This window comes from Lactuca virosa, chromosome 3, assembly GCF_052849685.1.
Source record: "Lactuca virosa cultivar CGN04683 chromosome 3, Lactuca_virosa_CGN04683_v6, whole genome shotgun sequence".
NCBI lineage: Eukaryota > Viridiplantae > Streptophyta > Magnoliopsida > Asterales > Asteraceae > Lactuca > Lactuca virosa.
In genome coordinates this window covers 174867191-174885269 of record NC_136428.1, presented here as the reverse complement: position 1 = coordinate 174885269, position 18079 = coordinate 174867191, and positions in this window count along the sequence as shown.

The following is an 18079-nucleotide window of genomic DNA, read 5'->3' as shown; positions in this document are numbered from 1 at the left end:
CACAACAGCACGTTTTATAACATCGAGTTACTGATGCGTTTTCGTACTACCAATGTACAACCAACTCATAGTCAACAAATCATATCTCTTGGTTTGAAAACTTATATGATATTACCGTCTCACGATCACTCAAGATAAATTCCATGAAGTGATACAAGTGAGCGTGGGTTGAATCTAATACTCAGAACTTATGAGCACTCATGAATGTTGCGGCAACAATTGTTATGTCTAATATAATTCACACAAATCTACAAACCCAATTCATGACAATCTTATTTCAATACCTACTTCCAAAGTATGATCGACTGTGGATATTTTGAATAATATAATTATTCTGGAAGTCAAAACACGCAAAATGATACAATAGTAAATGATTGACACAAGACAGTACTATACTAGTAAACAAAAACACCTTTTATTTAAACATCAAATGTCAATTACATTTCAAATATTACAAGTTTCGAAAGCTATCTAATTACTAAAACTAATATCATCCTTCAGCTCAATGCGCCTTGCATGCTGTAAATGCTTAACCCTACTCAGTCCCTTCGTGAGGGGATCTGTTGGGTTCTCATCTGATGATACCCTCCTTGCCACGAGGAGTCCTTCTTCTGTTCGATGTCTAATGAAGTGGTATTTTCTGTTGATGTGTCTGGATCTACCGTGATCCCTTGGTTCCTTGGCTAATGCAACTGCACTCTTGTTATCACAGAAAATCTCTATAGGCTCCTTTATAGCTGGTACAACTCCAAGGTCTCCAATGGAGTTCTTTAGTCATATTGCCTCCTTCGCCGCCTCCCTTGCTGCTATATACTCTGATTCTCAATTTGAATCAACTACTGTCTCCTGCTTGGAACTTTTCCAAGTAATTACTCATCCATTTAGGGTAAAGACCCAGCCCGAATGAGAGCGGAAATTATCCCTGACTGTCTGAAAGCTGGCATCACTATACCCCACTACTCTCAAGTCATTACTCCCACCAAGGGTAAGGACCCAATCCTTAATCCTCCGCGGGTACTTGAGAATGTTCTACACCGCAGTCCAGTGAGCCTTGCCAGGATTCCCTTGATATCTGCTGACCATGCTCAAACCAAAAGCCACATCAGGGCGAGTACAAGTCATAGCATACATGATCGAGCCTACAGCAGAAGCATATGGTATTCGACTCATCTCAGCTGTCTCAGCCTCTGTACTCGGGCTCTGAGTCTTATTCAGTTTGGCGTTACTCTGGATCGGTAAGTAACCTCTCTTCGAATCCTGCATGTTGAATCTTTTCATCACCTTATCCAAGTAGGTACTTTGACTAAGCCCAATTAGTCTCTTACTCCTGTCTCTCAATATCCTTATCCCTAGGATATAGTCAGCTCCTCCAAGGTCCTTCATAGCAAAACACTTCCCAAGCCAGGACTTAACCTCCTGCAAGGTTGGGATGTCATTTCCTATGAGTACTATGTCATCCACATACAATACCAAAAAACTAACTATACTCCCACTAGACTTAACATATACACAGGACTCATCCTCGCTCCTTGAAAAGCCAAACTCTTTGACTTTCTCATCGAAACAAAGATTCCATATGTGAGATGCTTGGTTTAATCCATAGATGGATTTCTCAAGCTTACACACTCTATTAGGGTACTTTGCTTCGTCAAAACCCTCTGGCTGACTGATGTAAACATCCTCAGCCAACTTTCCATTAAGGAAAGCGGTTTTGACATCCATTTGCCATATTTCATAATCATGAAATGCAGAAATGGATAGCATAACCCTAATAGACTTAATCTTCGCTATTGGTGAGAATGTCTCATCATAGTCAACTCCCGTAGTTTCAGTAAAGCCCTACACAACCAGTCGCGCCTTATAAGTGTGTACCTTCCCGTCCATGTCGGTCTTCTTCTTGAAGATCCATTTGCACCCGACTGTCTTACGACCCGGTACATTGTCAACCAAGTTCCAAGCTTGATTGTCATACATGGACTGAATCTCGTTGTCCATAGCCTCCTTCCGTTTGGCAGACTTAGTTCCTGCCATGGCTTCCTTGAATCTTTAGGATCATCCAAATTTATCAGTGTACTATCACTAATAAATGCATCACCTTCTGTAGTAATATGGAAACCATAATAAAAATCAGGTGTGCTCCTAACTCTTGTGGAACGCCTTGGAGGTACAGACTCATCCATCGGCTCAACAAGAGTTTCCTCCTCAGGTTGCTTGCTAGTGTTTGAGGTTCCTTCACCGTTTGACTCTCGAAGTTCTTCAAGGTCAATTTGCCTCCCACTGTTTCCTTGGCTTATGAACTCTCTCTCACGAAAAACTCCTCTCCTCGCCATGAAGACAACATTGTCACTCGGTATGTAGAAGAGATAACCAAAAGATTTTTGTGGGTAGCCGATGAAAATGCACCGCTCACTTCGAGGTTCGAGCTTGTCGTGAGTCTCACGCCTCACGAAAGCCTCGCAACCCCAAATCTTGATGTGGTCTAAAGTGGCAACTTTCCAAGTCCACATCTCGTGAGGTGTTTTGGCGACCTTCTTGGTAGGGACTAGATTAAGGATATAGGCGGCAGTCTCTAAGGCATACCCCCATAATGACATTGGTAGCGAAGCTCGACTCATCACGGAACGAACCATGTCTAACAAGGTTCGATTACGCCTCTCAGCCACACCGTTCAGCTGTGGTGTCCTAAGAGGTGTCAATTGTGAAACAATTCCACATTCCTTAAGATAGTCAAGGAACTCGATACTAAGATACTCACCACCTCGATCGGATCGGAGCATCTTTATCTTCCTGCCCAACTAAATCTCCACTTCTTGTTTAAACAATTCCACATTCCTTAATATAGCCATATCTGCTGTAATCATCAGTAAAAGTCACATAGAAGCGGTTAGCATCCCTTGTGGCGGTTTTGAAGGGTCCACACACATCAGTGTGTATGAGGTCCAACAAACCTTCAACCCTAGCACAACTACCAGTGAAGGGTGACTTAGTCATTTTTCCAAGTAAACAAGATTCGCAACTATCATTTGACTTTAAGTCAAATGACTCCAAGACTCCAGCCTTTTGGAGTTGGCCTATGCGCTTCTTGTTGACATGTCCAAGACGAGAATGCCACAAGGATGCCTTATCTAAACTAGTGGAAGAATCAATATGCAATACATCATTTCCTAAGTTGTCTACAACCGACACAGGTTCGTATACACCATCACAAGGTAATGCTTTAAAATAAAAACACCATTATAAAAAGAATTAATACCACCACATTCATTATCATATGAAAAAGTAAACCTTGTTTGTACAAACCATGAAAGGAAATAATATTTCTCGCCATTTCAGACGAGTAACAACATTTATTCAAATCTAATATTAACCCATTACTAAGCAATAAAGAATAAACTCCAATCTTGGTGACAAGTGAAGCTTTCCTATTCCCCATGATCAGGTTTATCTTCCCGTGCTCCACATCCTCACTTCTTTTTAGGCCCTGCAAATCAGACCAAATGTAAATTCCACACCCTGTATTAAGGACCCAAGAATCAGTATGTGGTGAGTTATTAGACAATATGCCACACCCCCGAACCAGACGGCGGAAACGTCCGAGGGCTCGTGTGACTTAAATTGAAATATCATCACAATGAATATACATGAAACATAACATAAACATCACCATGCATTAATACATTAAAACCGTCATTGTTCACATCAAGTACATTGTGTAAATATTACATATCCATAGCATAAATTGTTTGAGAGTCACAAAACATAACATCCTAACACACTTGGTAATTTTCTTTAGCTTATCTGTTACCTGAGAATACAAGTTATTTTGAAAACGGTCAACATATATAATGTTGGTGAGTTCATAAGCAAGTTTGATAATAAAATGTTTTGTATTGTTTGTAAAACCCAGAAAATCCGATATTTTCTGAAACGGCAATTGTTTACGAAATAGGTGTGATGATCCATAAGTATATGCGTGAATGATTTCAAAACGTGTAAAAGTGATATGTTTTTCATAATAAATTCTTGTATTGTAGTTATTGTAAGTAAAAGTGAATAATGTTGTTCCCCCAGAAAACCCGATGTTTTCCGATATAAATAGTGTGATCGTTTTGTATTATTGTATCGACGCAACGAATGAATATGATTTCCCATGATTACTTAGATGGTATTGGATCTCTATGTGAGTCGTTATACCATGCATAATAATGACTAATTCGTGTGTCTTGGCATTCTAGCAAATGCCGGTATTGAATTAAGATTTTGTCACCCTAGACTGGCCGAGTCTAACTGTAGCGAACAGCTTAGGTGTAGGGGAGTCACCCCCGTATAGATCTATACACAAACTCTCGCTCTCCCTCCAGGAGACTTTGATTATAACTACAGACTACGACCGACACTTATTGGTGTCACCCGTTATTACTCACTAAATCCAAATGAAATTGATTAACATTGTTTTACAACCCGATTAATGTTTACTTGACTATAAGGTAAGCCTAACAGACGAAGAGAAGAGGACTACGGAGGCCAACTAATCACGTATGTTATTATAGGCTGTCGAGTATGCGACGGACACGTTAGCCCATCACACATATGATTGATTTGGACCTTACTAGCAATGCAAATGGCCCACTACGGCCCAATAGCATGTAAAAGCCATTGAGGGTCCAATAGGCATGTAATTGGGTCACCTGAGACCCAATAAACATGTGTAATTATAGTGGGTCCAATAATCATGATATTGGGCCACAAAGGCCCAATAGCACGAATATAAGGTATTTGAGCCCAATCATTGAATCGCTTATGTTTTATCGAGTTTAAGTTCGTATTGTTGGTATTTGTTGTATGTTAAATGTTTATTCGCGATGTTAAAAAAATATCTTAGCGTTTGATTTATAACGAAGCTTTCGTTATATATATACATATTTTTAAAGCCATGCGTTATAAACTTGATATTTTTAACCCAAACATTTATAATTGTTTATTTGGCCCAAAAACATTTAGATTGACCATTGTGGCCCCTTTTTCTATAAAAATGGCACTTTTCGTCCCTTTTTATGAAAATTGAAATTTTTGGTCCTTAAACCATTTTTCTTGACATTTTCCACCCAAACTTTATTTGAATAGTAATTCTAGTCCAAAACTATTCCATTTGTCATTTACAGCCTTTATTTGTAAAAACTTACATTATTGGCCCAATTTCCGTAAGTTTTACAATTTTGACCCCAAAATTAAAAACTTTGCATTTTTAGTCCAATTTGGTAATAAAATCATTTTCAACCCCTGAAATAGGTTATTTACGTATTATACTAATATTTTGTTAATTTTTCCATTTCAGCCCCTCAAAACTTCATTTTTTTCGCAACATTGGGCCCAAAAACTCGTGAGGCTCAATTTAAAGCCCAATAAGCTAAAATTTATGTTTTTGACCCTTTGAAAAGTATTATTTTCATAAAAATCAGTTTTTATAAAAATAAATACCTTATAACCCTCATAAAACCGATAATTATCAATTTACACCCAATCTTTGTTATTTTTGCAAAAATGACACTTGTAAAGTTCTTTGGCTTTGTTTTTCACTTATTAAACTTAAGCACCCTTATATCTATGATGTATGTTGTTTATTATGTTTTTGTTTATGATTCTTTCACCCCTTTTGCTATAGATCTCGAAATATCTCAAGTATTACATATTATCACAACCAAAAACTAAAGAAATCACACATAACATGCAAATACACATAGATCATCACATAATACTTGTATTCTCCCCAAAAAACAAGTAAAAACCGAAAAAAGGGGGTATTAACTCACCTTGCTTAGTTGTTTTGCTTTTGAAGAAGATGTGAAGAAGATTTTTGGTCCTAGCAACACCTTGATGTGGATCTCGAATTTATGAAGCTTCTAAGGTGTGATCATGGAATAAAAACCATGTAAGAAGGAGTTTTTTCATATTAAGATGAAAGAGGATGTTTGTGTTTGACAAGAACTTCCCAAGGATTTGAATGACTTGATGAAGATTCTTTAGAACTCTAGCAATTTTCTAGATCTTGGAGGAAGGATGAGAATGATTTTTAGAGAGTGAGTTAAAGAGGATTTGGTGTTGTGTGTGTGTTTTCCTCTTGCTCTCGGCCGAAGAAGAAAAAAAGAGGGGGAAAGAGAGAGTTGAAGTGATAGGTGTATGGATGCATGAGAAGTGCATGTTTATTTGTTGTGTAATATAGAGGTGGCAACATAAAAGTCAACTCTTTTAATCTCTTTTCTTTATATATATATATATATATATATATATATATATATATATATATATATATATATATATATATATAGTTGGGCCGAGAGGGAGAAAGGAGAGAGATGGAATGGGCCTTTAATGCTTGGTTCCTATAATAGAAGGCCCATTTTGATGGTTTTCGGCACATTGGGCCCTTAGGAGGGTTTATGGCCCAATCTTGCATAAAAGAATGAATTTGTGGCCCATTAGGATTAATTAGATTTGTTATGGCCCAACAAGGCCCATTAAGGTAAACCAATTCATTTGGGGTCCATTATGGCCCAAAATGTTAAGTTTCATGAAAGTGGGTCCAATTAGGGCCCATTTAAGGGTCCTAAGCCCAAAATAGTCAAATTGGAAGCTTATTGGTCAATTAGGCCCAATAAGGAAATTCTAGTCCATAATGGACTTAAACCGGGATTTTTAGGGTTTCTAATCTTTTGTTGACCATTTGAAGTGTCTATATAGAGTGTTTGATGGAATTTTGTTGTCATTGAATAAAAATCATGCATACTTTCAAGTTTTAGCCACAAATGTTACCCTTGTTAATGTTTACAAAAACCTTTGAATTCCTAGTTGTGACATCATCCCCCCTTGAGAGGGAATTTCGTCCCGAAATTCTTTTTGAAGTTACATTTGAGAATGTGAGAATAGGTGAGGGTACTTTTGCTTCATCTGGTCTTCGCGTTCCCATGTGAATTCCAGTCCACGTTTTACGTTCCACCGAACTTTCACAATCGGAATGCGACTTTGCTTAGTACGCTTCACTTTCCTGTGCATGATTTCAACTGGTTCCTCGATGAAAAGGATATTCTCGTTGATTTTGATTTCTTCCAATGGCATGACGAGAGTTTCGTCGGATAAGCACTTCTTCAAATTGGAAACATGGAACACGGGGTGTACACTGCTGAGCTCGGCAGGTAGCTGCAGTCTATAAGCCACTGGACCGATTCGGGCAAGAATCTCGAATGGTCCAATGTACCGTGGGTTTAGTTTTCCCCGTTTCCCGAAACGAATCACCCCTTTCCAGGGAGAGACTTTCAACAACACTCGATCCCCGACTTGAAATTCCAAGGGCTTTCGTCGTTTATCAGCGTAGCTCTTCTGTCGGTCTCGTGATGCTTGAAGTCGAGCTCTGATTTGAACTCTCTTCTCTGTCGTTTCGCGTATGATTTCTGGCCCTGTTAATGCATCGTTTGGTGTCTGTCCTCTCGCCAGCTGAGTGTCTCCTACCTCAGCCCAACACAACGGTGATCTACATTTACGCCCATATAATGCTTCAAAAGGAGCAACTTTGATGCTTGTGTGATAACTGTTGTTGTACGAAAACTCAATTAATGGCAAGTAGGTATCCCACGATTTTCCAAAGTCTATCACAGATGCTCGAAGCATATCTTCAAGCATTTGAATGGTTCGCTCACTTTGACCATCCGTTTGTGGGTGGTAGGCAGTGCTCATGTCGAGTTGTGTTCCCATAGCTTTCTGAAGCGATTGCCAAAAGCGTGAAGTGAATGTATTATCTCGAACTGAGATGATAGATATTGGCACGCCATGGAGTCTCATGATTTCCTTGATGTAGATTCTCGTCAATCGTTTCATCTTGTATGATTCCTTTATTGGCAGGAAATGAGCGGATTTTGTCAACCTATCCACTATTACCCATATGGCATCCAATCCATCAGTTGTCTTGGGTAATTTGGTCACAAAGTCCATGGTAATCCTTTCCCATTTCCACTCGGGTATTACCGGCTGTTGTAATAGTCCCGAGGGCTTCTGATATTCTACCTTCACTTTAGCACAAGTGAGGCACTTGCTAACGTAAGTGGTAATTTCTGCCTTCATGTTAGGCCACCAATAATGTTGCTTGGTATCCAGGTACATTTTATCTGAACTCGGATGGATGGAGTATCGTGTTTTATGGGCCTCATTCATGATTACCTCTCTGAATCCCCCAAGTTTAGGAACCCAAATTCGGTTCATGAAACAATATGTTTCATCCTCCTTGACTTCGAAGTTCTTTTCCATTCCACGTAACGCTTCGCTTGTTCCGTTTTCTGTCTTCATGGCATCGAACTGGGCTGCTTTGATTTGCGAGGACAGATGGGATTGAATGGTTATTGAAAGAGTCTTCACACGATGATTTGAGTATTCTTTCCGACTCAAGGCATCAGCTACCACGTTATCCTTGTCGGGGTGGTACTTGATTTCGCACTCATAATCGTTTAACAGCTCAACCCATCTTCGCTGCCTCATGTTTAACTCCTTTTGATTTAAAATGTGTTGGAGGCTCTTATCGTCGGTGAAAATGGTGCACTTTGTACCATAAAGGTAGTGCCTCCAAATCTTCAAGGCAAAGACCACAGCTCCCAATTCGAGATCATGGGTGGTATAATTCACCTCATGTGTCTTTAGTTGTCGGGATGCATAAGCTATCACCTTCCCACGCTGCATGAGTACACAGCCTAAACCCTGATTCGAAGCATCGCAGTAAACTACGAATTCCTCAGTTCCTTCTGGTAATGATAGTACTGGTGCACTACAGAGAGCTCGTTTCAGAGTTCGGAAGGCAACCTCCTGCTTTTCTGTTCATTCAAATGGTACGCCCTTTTCTGTAAGCATGGTAAGTGGCTTGGCTGTTCTGGAGAAGTTTTGAATGAATCTTCTTGTAATAGCCTGCGAGACCCAAGAATTGACGAATTTATGTGGGTGTCGTTGGGACTGCTCATCCTTCAATGGATTTGATCTTAGAAGGGTCCACATGTATCCTTTCTTGACTGACAACATGACCTAAAAAGTTTACGCTATGGAGCCTGAACTCACACTTAGAGAGTTTTGCGTATAACTTTTCGGTTCGCAGGGTTTCCAAGATTTGTCGGAGATGTCGACTATGCTCCTCTTCGCTTCGAGAATAGACCAGGATATCGTCGATGAAAACGATGACAAAGTTTTCGAGGAATGGTCGGCAGACTCGATTCATCAGGTCCATGAATGCGGCAGGGGCATTCGTTAGACCAAAGGGCATTACAACAAATTCATAATGTCCATAGTGAGTTCGGAAAACGGTCTTGGGGATATCCTCTTCCCGAACCTTGAGTTGGTGGTAGCCGGATCGCGGATCTATCTTAGAGAAGTAGTTTGCTCTTTGAAGCTGGTCGAATAGATCGTCGATTCGTTGAAGTGGGTAGCGATTTTTGATAGTGAGCTTATGTGACAACCCGAAATTTTCATTTGTATAATCTCTACAGTCTAACACTTCAAATAAAAGTCAAATACATTTCAGTACATTTTTGGCCGGATTTATGTCCGTTTGGGTGTTTAATTTTAAAAATCGTTAAACGAATAAATAAAAGGAAGTGTCGTTATGAGTGATGTGTAGCAAACAAAACAAACAACACCTTAGCTAGGTGTTTACGGCCAAACAAGAGGAGTTTGGGCCGTAAACACCATTTTTCCAAGAACTCATGCATATAGCATGAGTTTACCCACTATTCCCTCACTTTACACTTTCCACCTCAAGAACACCCACCACTTTTCTCTCAAGTATCATCACACACTTCTTCAAATCCGCCAAAATGTAAGTGTTTTCCTTCCTAGATTCGTTCATACAACACTTAATCTAGTGTTTATACATCATTTCATCCATGGATTCTTGATTTTTACTTAGATCTTCAAGTGTTCTTAAAAACACCAAGAACACCAAGAACACACACTAGTGTTTTTGGGTCCTAAACACTCTCACAAGCTTCCTATAAGTAAGTACACTCTTCCTAACTAGTTACTTGCTTAGTGTGCTTGCTAATCCATGGAATGAACATCAAAGCCCCCAAGAACATATGTGTTTACGGTCAAGGGAGATCCTTGAACCGTAAACACCCCCAAGTGGTGTTTAGATGCCCCTAACACCTTCTATAGCTTGGATAAAAGACTAGAACCTCGCATGCATGAACTAGAAACACCAAAACACGAAATGGTTGGAGTAACCATGAGTTTACGGCCGTAAACTCATGGGTTTACGACCGTAAACCCAAGTGTTTACGACCGTAAACTCCCAAAGGTGGTCCAAGGACCGTAAACTCCAATGGTGAGTCCTTTTGTGCCCTAACCACTTCCTAAGCCTTTGATTCAAACTTAGAACCCTTCCTTGTGAGATATGAGACCTTAAAACACACAAATGCACCATTACCATGAGTTTACGGCTGTAAACTCATGGGGGAAATGGTCCAGAAACCGTAAACACATATAAGGGCTACCAAATGAGGAGTAAACTCCAAGGTGAGGCCATACTCTCCTTAGATGCAACCCTTAGCACTCCTAGCACTTGAAACAAAGTGTTTTCGTGCATTAGAGTGTCTTTACTTGATTAATTATTGATTAAATAACTAATTAGATACATTTATGTATCACTACATGTTACATAGGATCCGTGTGTGTGTTCAAGTCCTCACTTGACACCTAGCATCCTACCCGGCACTTCCATCCACTCCACTCACTGCAGGTGAGTTCATACCCCTAAATCAACCTTTTAAACGATTTTGAATACTTTTATGGGGGGGAATACAAGTTGAACTGTTATAGTTAGGATTTCAATCACATGTGATTAATAACTAGAACAGACTACATGATTTGTCACTACTTTCAGATTTCCATCAAACTTTGGGTTTTCAAGTGTTTCAAACCTTTTTATCAAATTCTTTAAATGCTAAAACTGTTTTCAAACTCTTTTAAACTTGTTTTATCTTCAAAACCATATATATACTAATATATTTATATAAGTAAGACTTGAAGGACTTAGGACTGATAGCTCACCTTATTTCCTGTTCCTTGTTTGGTTGTGGACTTAGGGTATTCTGTTATTTGACCGTCTGTCATTGAATTCTTAGTTATATATCATATATATTTGTGTTAGATATAAAAGTCTTCACTTCAGTTCAGTACCTTTGTGTAATAAAGGCATGCAACCAAGATTACTATTTAACTATAATAGGTATAGTTAAGGATTACTACTCATTACTACTATTACCATGACACCTACCAGAGTCAGTACAGTTATGAGTCAATACATGCTAAATACTATACAAAGAGAATACTATATACTATACAAGAGGAACACTCTATACAATATACAAGAAAATATATTATACAATATACAAGAGAATATACTATAATTAGAATGTGACAAACTACTTCTCGATACGACACTTCACAGTGGTATCACCGTGTAACCAGAGTCTCCTGGAGGGAGAGAGGGCATTGTGTGTATAGATCTATACGGGACAGGCACTCCCACATCCCGACCGCTAGCTACAGTCCCAGCCGAAAGGCCAAGGGGTGACAAAATGTCACATCACTACATATAACTCGGAGGGTCATCAGTTATTCGATCGTCAATCAGTATGGTTACATACGAGTTCACATTCAGACCTTTAATTAACACTTTTAGAATTAAAGGCAAAATGGATTCCCCGAGGTGTATTGTACATTTAATACTACCTGGAGTCTGCATTTTCATTACATTAAGCCGACAGTGACACTGCTAGGGTAAAGCATTATTTTCCCAATTACTTTATATGAATGAAGTCTAAAACTATATTTTCATACTGATAGTTTCACTGGGAAAACTTTTACATTTTCAAAGGATCAAACATGCAACCAACCGGGTCTTGGTAGAAGACTACTTTTACTGGAAAATATAGGATTTTCTAGGGAGCATACTATTTTCAAACATTGATATCAACTATTATACTACATGGTTGTAAACATTTTTATACAAGCAATGACACTAAATACTTATGAACTCACCAACTTTATCCTGATACTCGCTTTCAAAATAAATTGTATTCTCAGGTCATCAGTAGACAGGTACAGATGAAGCTTTTGAGAAGATGGAGCACATACAAGACTGATCTTTTATTTTGATTATACTTTTGGTGTCTTAAAAACTGTACAGAACACGCTTGTATTACAATTATTATATTAATACAATGGATGTTATTGCTTGTCTTTACTATTATGCATTGTTATGATACTGTACATGACGTCCTCCACCCCAGAACGTTTTCGCCGTTCTCGGTTTTTGGGTGTGACAGCTTATTCAGTTCTTTATAATCGATACACATCCTAAAGGATCCGTCCTTTTTCTTAACAAAGAGGACCGGAGCTCCCCAGGGTGAGAAGCTAGGTCGGATGAATCCTTTGCTCAAGAGTTCGCTGAGTTGGCTTGACAGTTCTATCATCTCCGCAGGAGCCAACCTATAAGGTGATTTGGCAATGGGTGTAGCTCCTGGCACAAGGTCAATTCGGAACTCGACTTGTCTTCCTGGGGGTATCCCTGGAAGATCTTCAGGAAAGACATTCGGGAAACTGCATGCCACTGGGATGTCTCGAATATTGACCTCTTCCTTGGACTTATCCACTATGTGAGCCAGAAACGCCAAGTCCTTCTTTTGTAGACACTTCTGTGCCTTAATGCACGAGATAAGACGAAGGTTCGTAATGGGTTTGTCTCCGTATAAAATTAGGGTTTCTTGGTTAGGGAGATGAGGGCGAACGGCCTTTTCGCGACACATAATTTCGGCATGTTGGGGGCTCAACCAGTCCATGCCGATAATCACATCAAAACTCCTAATAGCTACAAGCATCAAGTTTATTTGAAAGGCGTGGTGATTTAAGGTTAGGGTACATCCTACGTAGATTTCCCAGTTGATTCTGTTTTCCCATTAGCCATTTCCACCGTAGAGGTTTCATTAAGCTTCTGGGGTTGTTGTTTTAGCAAATGTTTGAATTTATTATTCACAAAACTTCGCTCTGCCCCGGTATCAAACAGGATGCATGCATATGTGTTGTTAAGGAGAAACGTACCAGTGACAACAGCGGGATCCTGAACCGCTTCTCCTTGACCCATGGTCAGCACTCTCCCTGCTCCTCCATTCCCTTGGTTGTTGATATTGGGGCAGTTCCGACGCAAATGCCCAATCCTTCCACATCCATAACAGGTATGGCTATCCCTAGTGTTGTTGTCGTTGTTGTTAGTGTTATTGTTGTTGTTGTTGTTGTTGCGGTTGTTGTTGTTGTTGTTTCCCTGATGCTGGTTCTGGGGAGGATAGGTCCTACAGTATTTTGCCGTGTGACCCTTTCGGTTGCAACTGGTACAATGCAACTCCCTGCATTTGCCGTTGTGATGGAGATTGCACTTGTTGCACTTTCGGAGATTTCCGGAATACTGCTTAGGGCACTTGGGGTGGATGAGGCTGGAGCATGTGGTGTGCAGGGAACTTGGGTGGTTGCAGCATGAATGGTCACTGTTTGTTGTGTCTTTGACGACTCTGAGCCTTGTCGTCCCTTCCTCTTGTTATTATTTCCTTTCTTGTTGTCACTCTCCTTCTTGCTTTCAGTTTCCCCTGCCTTCTCGCCCTTCTTGTTTTTGTGGTCGTACAACTTCTTGGCCAACCTCTTGGCACTGTCAAAGGATTCAGGATTCGCAGCTATCACATTTCTTTGAATTGTGGAGGTTAATCCCCAGATGAATCGTTCAATTTTCTTCCCTTCCGAAGTAATCATGCCAGGGCACAACAGAGACAGTTCACTAAGCCTTGATATGTAGGCATCGATGTCGGAGTTTAAGACAGTGAGATTCCATAGCTCTTGCTCCATTTTCTAAACCTCGCCACGCTGGCAGTATTCAGCCATTAGCATTTCCTTCAATTCCGTCCATGGCATGACATTAGCCACCGGAAGAGTCATAGCCTCCACATGTCCATTCCACCAGGTGAGATCTTGATCAACAAATGTACATGCTACAAACTTCACCTTGACTTCATCCGGGCACCCGCATATCTCGAACACCGATTCCACCTTTTCAATCCATCTTTTCAGGGTTATCACTCCCCCTGTGCCATTAAAGGTTTGTGGCTTAGCGTTTGTGAAATCTCTCTAAGAGCACGTCTTGGTAGGTCCTTGATTTATCCCGTTGTTTGAACTTCCGGCCCCCTGCCCGTTTCCTCCACCATTTTTCCCATTGTGGATCTGCGTCAGTGCTGTTGTGACTGCAGCAGATACAGCTGCTTGAAACGCAACTGAGTTGATTTCCGGTGGTGTCGGTAGTTGATTATTTCCACGGTTTGGTCTTTGCGGCATCTTGCTGTTACGGAACAGAAAGATGTTGAGTATGTATTGTATTTAAATTGGGAATTTCGTGAATCGATTGCATATCTAAGTGATTCCATATATTTACACTAAGCAATAAGAATATAAAACACATAGCAGATAACAACATCACGAATAAACACATAATATTTTCCACTAATAATATACGTACTTTGATACATGAAAATTTGCTCGAAAGAGCATACATAAAGGTACAAAGTTCGACAGCATAACGACTCTATGAGTAGTGTAATCACTTAAACATGGAGTCTGTAGTACATAATGTAGTGCACAAAAGAAACATAACACTCGTAGAGAGGTCTACTGGTCCAGAGTGCTCTGAGATGCGTCGGGTGGTAGGGCTGATGATGTGGATGCGCCCTGAAGATGCGCCACCTATCGTTCTGTGGCTCGTAGTCGATCCTCCCAAATTGCTTGACATACATGAAAGTTATGGATTACTTCTTGAGTTTCTCGTTCTGCCCTTGCCACTGCGGCTCGCATCTGATTCAGTTGCTCGGACGTGTCCTGGGCTAGGTCGCCAGTGTTCCGTAACCGCCTCACCATGACAGGAAGTGCCCGGTCGGCTGGCCCTCCGTCTCTCAGATCATAAAATTCCCTGTCCATTCCATATGTGGGTCGCTGCCCCTGCTGCCTGCTCCATCTTCAAATATCCACGCCCCATGGAGGCGTGGGGCCATTTGGGCCCATCCGATGAGCGGGCACCCTAATCGGGTAAGGTGGGTTGATGACTTCGGACTCCGCGTCCGAATCACCATCATCGTCATCACCGGGTTCTTCCTCGGACTCCCCTTCGGGGTCTTCTTCGGCTTCTTCTTCTTCCAAGTCTACCACTGGCTCAGCAGGTCCGCCGTCGACTTCCACTTAAGGTTCTTCTTCAGACTCCTCCTCGGGGTCTTCTTCAGGTTCCTCTTCCAGCCATCCGTTATTCCCCTGGTTAGGGAAATACGGATCTCTAGGATGATTGAAGCCGGCCATACTGTCTGCGAGAGGGTATATAAATAAACTATTATTATTCCTAAGATACTTTTAGTTGTTATAAGAATTGGGTTGATGTTCTACTCTTGTTTAACAAAAGGGTATGCCTTAGGTTAACTGACCATCGCGATTGCTCCAGGGCAAGTGATAGTTGTATTCTGAAGAAATGTAGTTGATCAGGCTACATTCATCCCTAATACAACTGTGAACAATCCTGGCTTAACCTAGATGTCAGGTTTTCCCAATCATCTTATTTGAATTGTTATTATGTTCATTTTTCTAAGTCGCACAAGTAGGAGTATTTATTAGTATATTTTATTTGTTTTGTTCAGAGTTATTTAGTCGCTCTTTGGGTTTATAGTTGCATATCAATGTGTGGTTAGATATGCCAGTTCACTATAAACAGAGCTCTGATACCAACCTGTCACACCCCCGAACCAGACGGCGGAAACGTCCGAGGGCTCGTGTGACTTAAATTGAAATATCATCACAATGAATATACATGAAACATAACATAAACATCACCATGCATTAATACATTACAACCGTCATTGTTCACATCAAGTACATTGTCTAAATATTACATATCCATAGCATAAATTGTTTGAGTGTCACAAAACATAACATCCTAACACACTTGATAATTTTCTTCAGCTTATCTTTTACCTGAGAATACAAGTTATTTTGAAAACGGTCAACATATATAATGTTGGTGAGTTCATAAGCAGGTTTGATAAGAAAATGTTTTGTATTGTTTGTAAAACCCAGAAAATCCGATATTTTCTGAAACGACAATTGTTTACGAAATAGGTGTGATGATCCATAAGTATATGCGTGAATTATTTCAAAACGTGTAAAAGTGATATGTTTTTCATAATAAATTCTTGTATTATATTTATTGTAAGTAAAAGTGAATAATGTTGTTCCCCCGGAAAACCCGAAGTTTTCCGATATATTAGTATGATCGTTTTGTATTATTGTATCGTCGCAACGAATGAATACGATTTCCCATGATTACTTAGATTGTATTGGATCTCTATGTGACTCGTTATAACGATGCATAATAATGACTAATTCGTGTGTAAAAATGACACTTGTAAAGTTCTTTGGCTTTGTTTTTCACTTATTAAACTTAACGACCCTTAGATCTATGATGTATGTTGTTTATTATGTTTTTGTTTATGATTCTTTCACCCCTTTTGCTATAGATCTCGAAATATCTCAAGTATTACATATTATCACAACCAAAAACTAAAGAAATCACACATAACATGCAAATACACATAGATCATCACATAATACTTGTATTCTCCCCAAAAAACAAGTAAAAACCGAAAAAAGGGGGTATTAACTCACCTTGCTTAGTTGTTTTGCTTTTGAAGAAGATGTGAAGAAGATTTTTGGTCCTAGCAACACCTTGATGTGGATCTCGAATTTATGAAGCTTCTAAGGTGTGATCATGGAATAAAAACCATGTAAGAAGGAGTTTTTTCATATTAAGATGAAAGAGGATGTTTGTGTTTGACAAGAACTTACCAAGGATTTGAATGACTTGATGAAGATTCTTTAGAACTCTAGCAATTTTTGAGATCTTGGAGGAAGGATGACAATGATTTTTAGAGAGTGAGTTAAAGAGGATTTGGTGTTGTGTGTGTGTTTTCGTCTTGCTCTCGGTCGAAGAAGAAAAAGAGAGGGGAAAGATGATGGGTTTGAGCCATAAGAACTTTCCTATGTACACATGCAAACCCTAATGCTTGGATCTAGGTTTCTCTAATTGAACATGCAATGTATCCAAGGCTTACAATGCTAGATCTAGTGTAAACAATGGAATCATAACATATGAAATCAGATCTAGAAGAATACCTTAAGTTGCTTGCTTGAATCTTCTTGTTCTTGGAGCTTAGAGTCACAATTGTCACTCCTCTAATGGCTTACAAACACCAACTAGCAAGAGGATGATTCAGAGAGAGAGGAGGGATGAGAAAATCGACTCTAGGGTTCCCAATGCAACAAGGTCACCGATTTCCCTCACCTATGGGGTCTATTTATACTATGAGCTACTAGGGTTACATCCTTAACCCTAATTGAATAACTTAGGCCCTAAGCAATCCAAGGATCCTTCTAGATGGAGGCGTGGACGAATTCAAGGAGACCATACTCCTTAATTTCGGCCACCGTATATCCTATTAGGATCCATAGCCCAAAAACTCAACTATCACATATTTGGCAGTTTAAGCCCCTTTATTCAATTAACCTCTTTTAGTCACCAAATTAATTCCTAATTAATTTATGACTAATATTAATCAAACAATATTATTATTCCTTTAATATATTATTCTCATAATATATCAATATGTCACACCCCAAAACCGGAACGACGGAAACGTTCAGGGGTGGAGGACGTCATGTAAAGTATCATAACAGTGCAAAGTAGTAAACAAGCAACAACATCATCCATTGCATTAAAAGTAAAGTTTTAATACATGAGTGTTCTTTCATAGTAATAAGACACCAAAATATGTAATCAAAATAAAAGACGAGTCTTGTCTGTGCTCCGTCTTCTCAAAACCTGGTCATCGTACCTGTCTACTGGTGACCTGAGAATACAAGTTATTTTGAAAGTGTAGATCAGCATAAAGCTGGTGAATTCATAAGTATTATGGTGCCA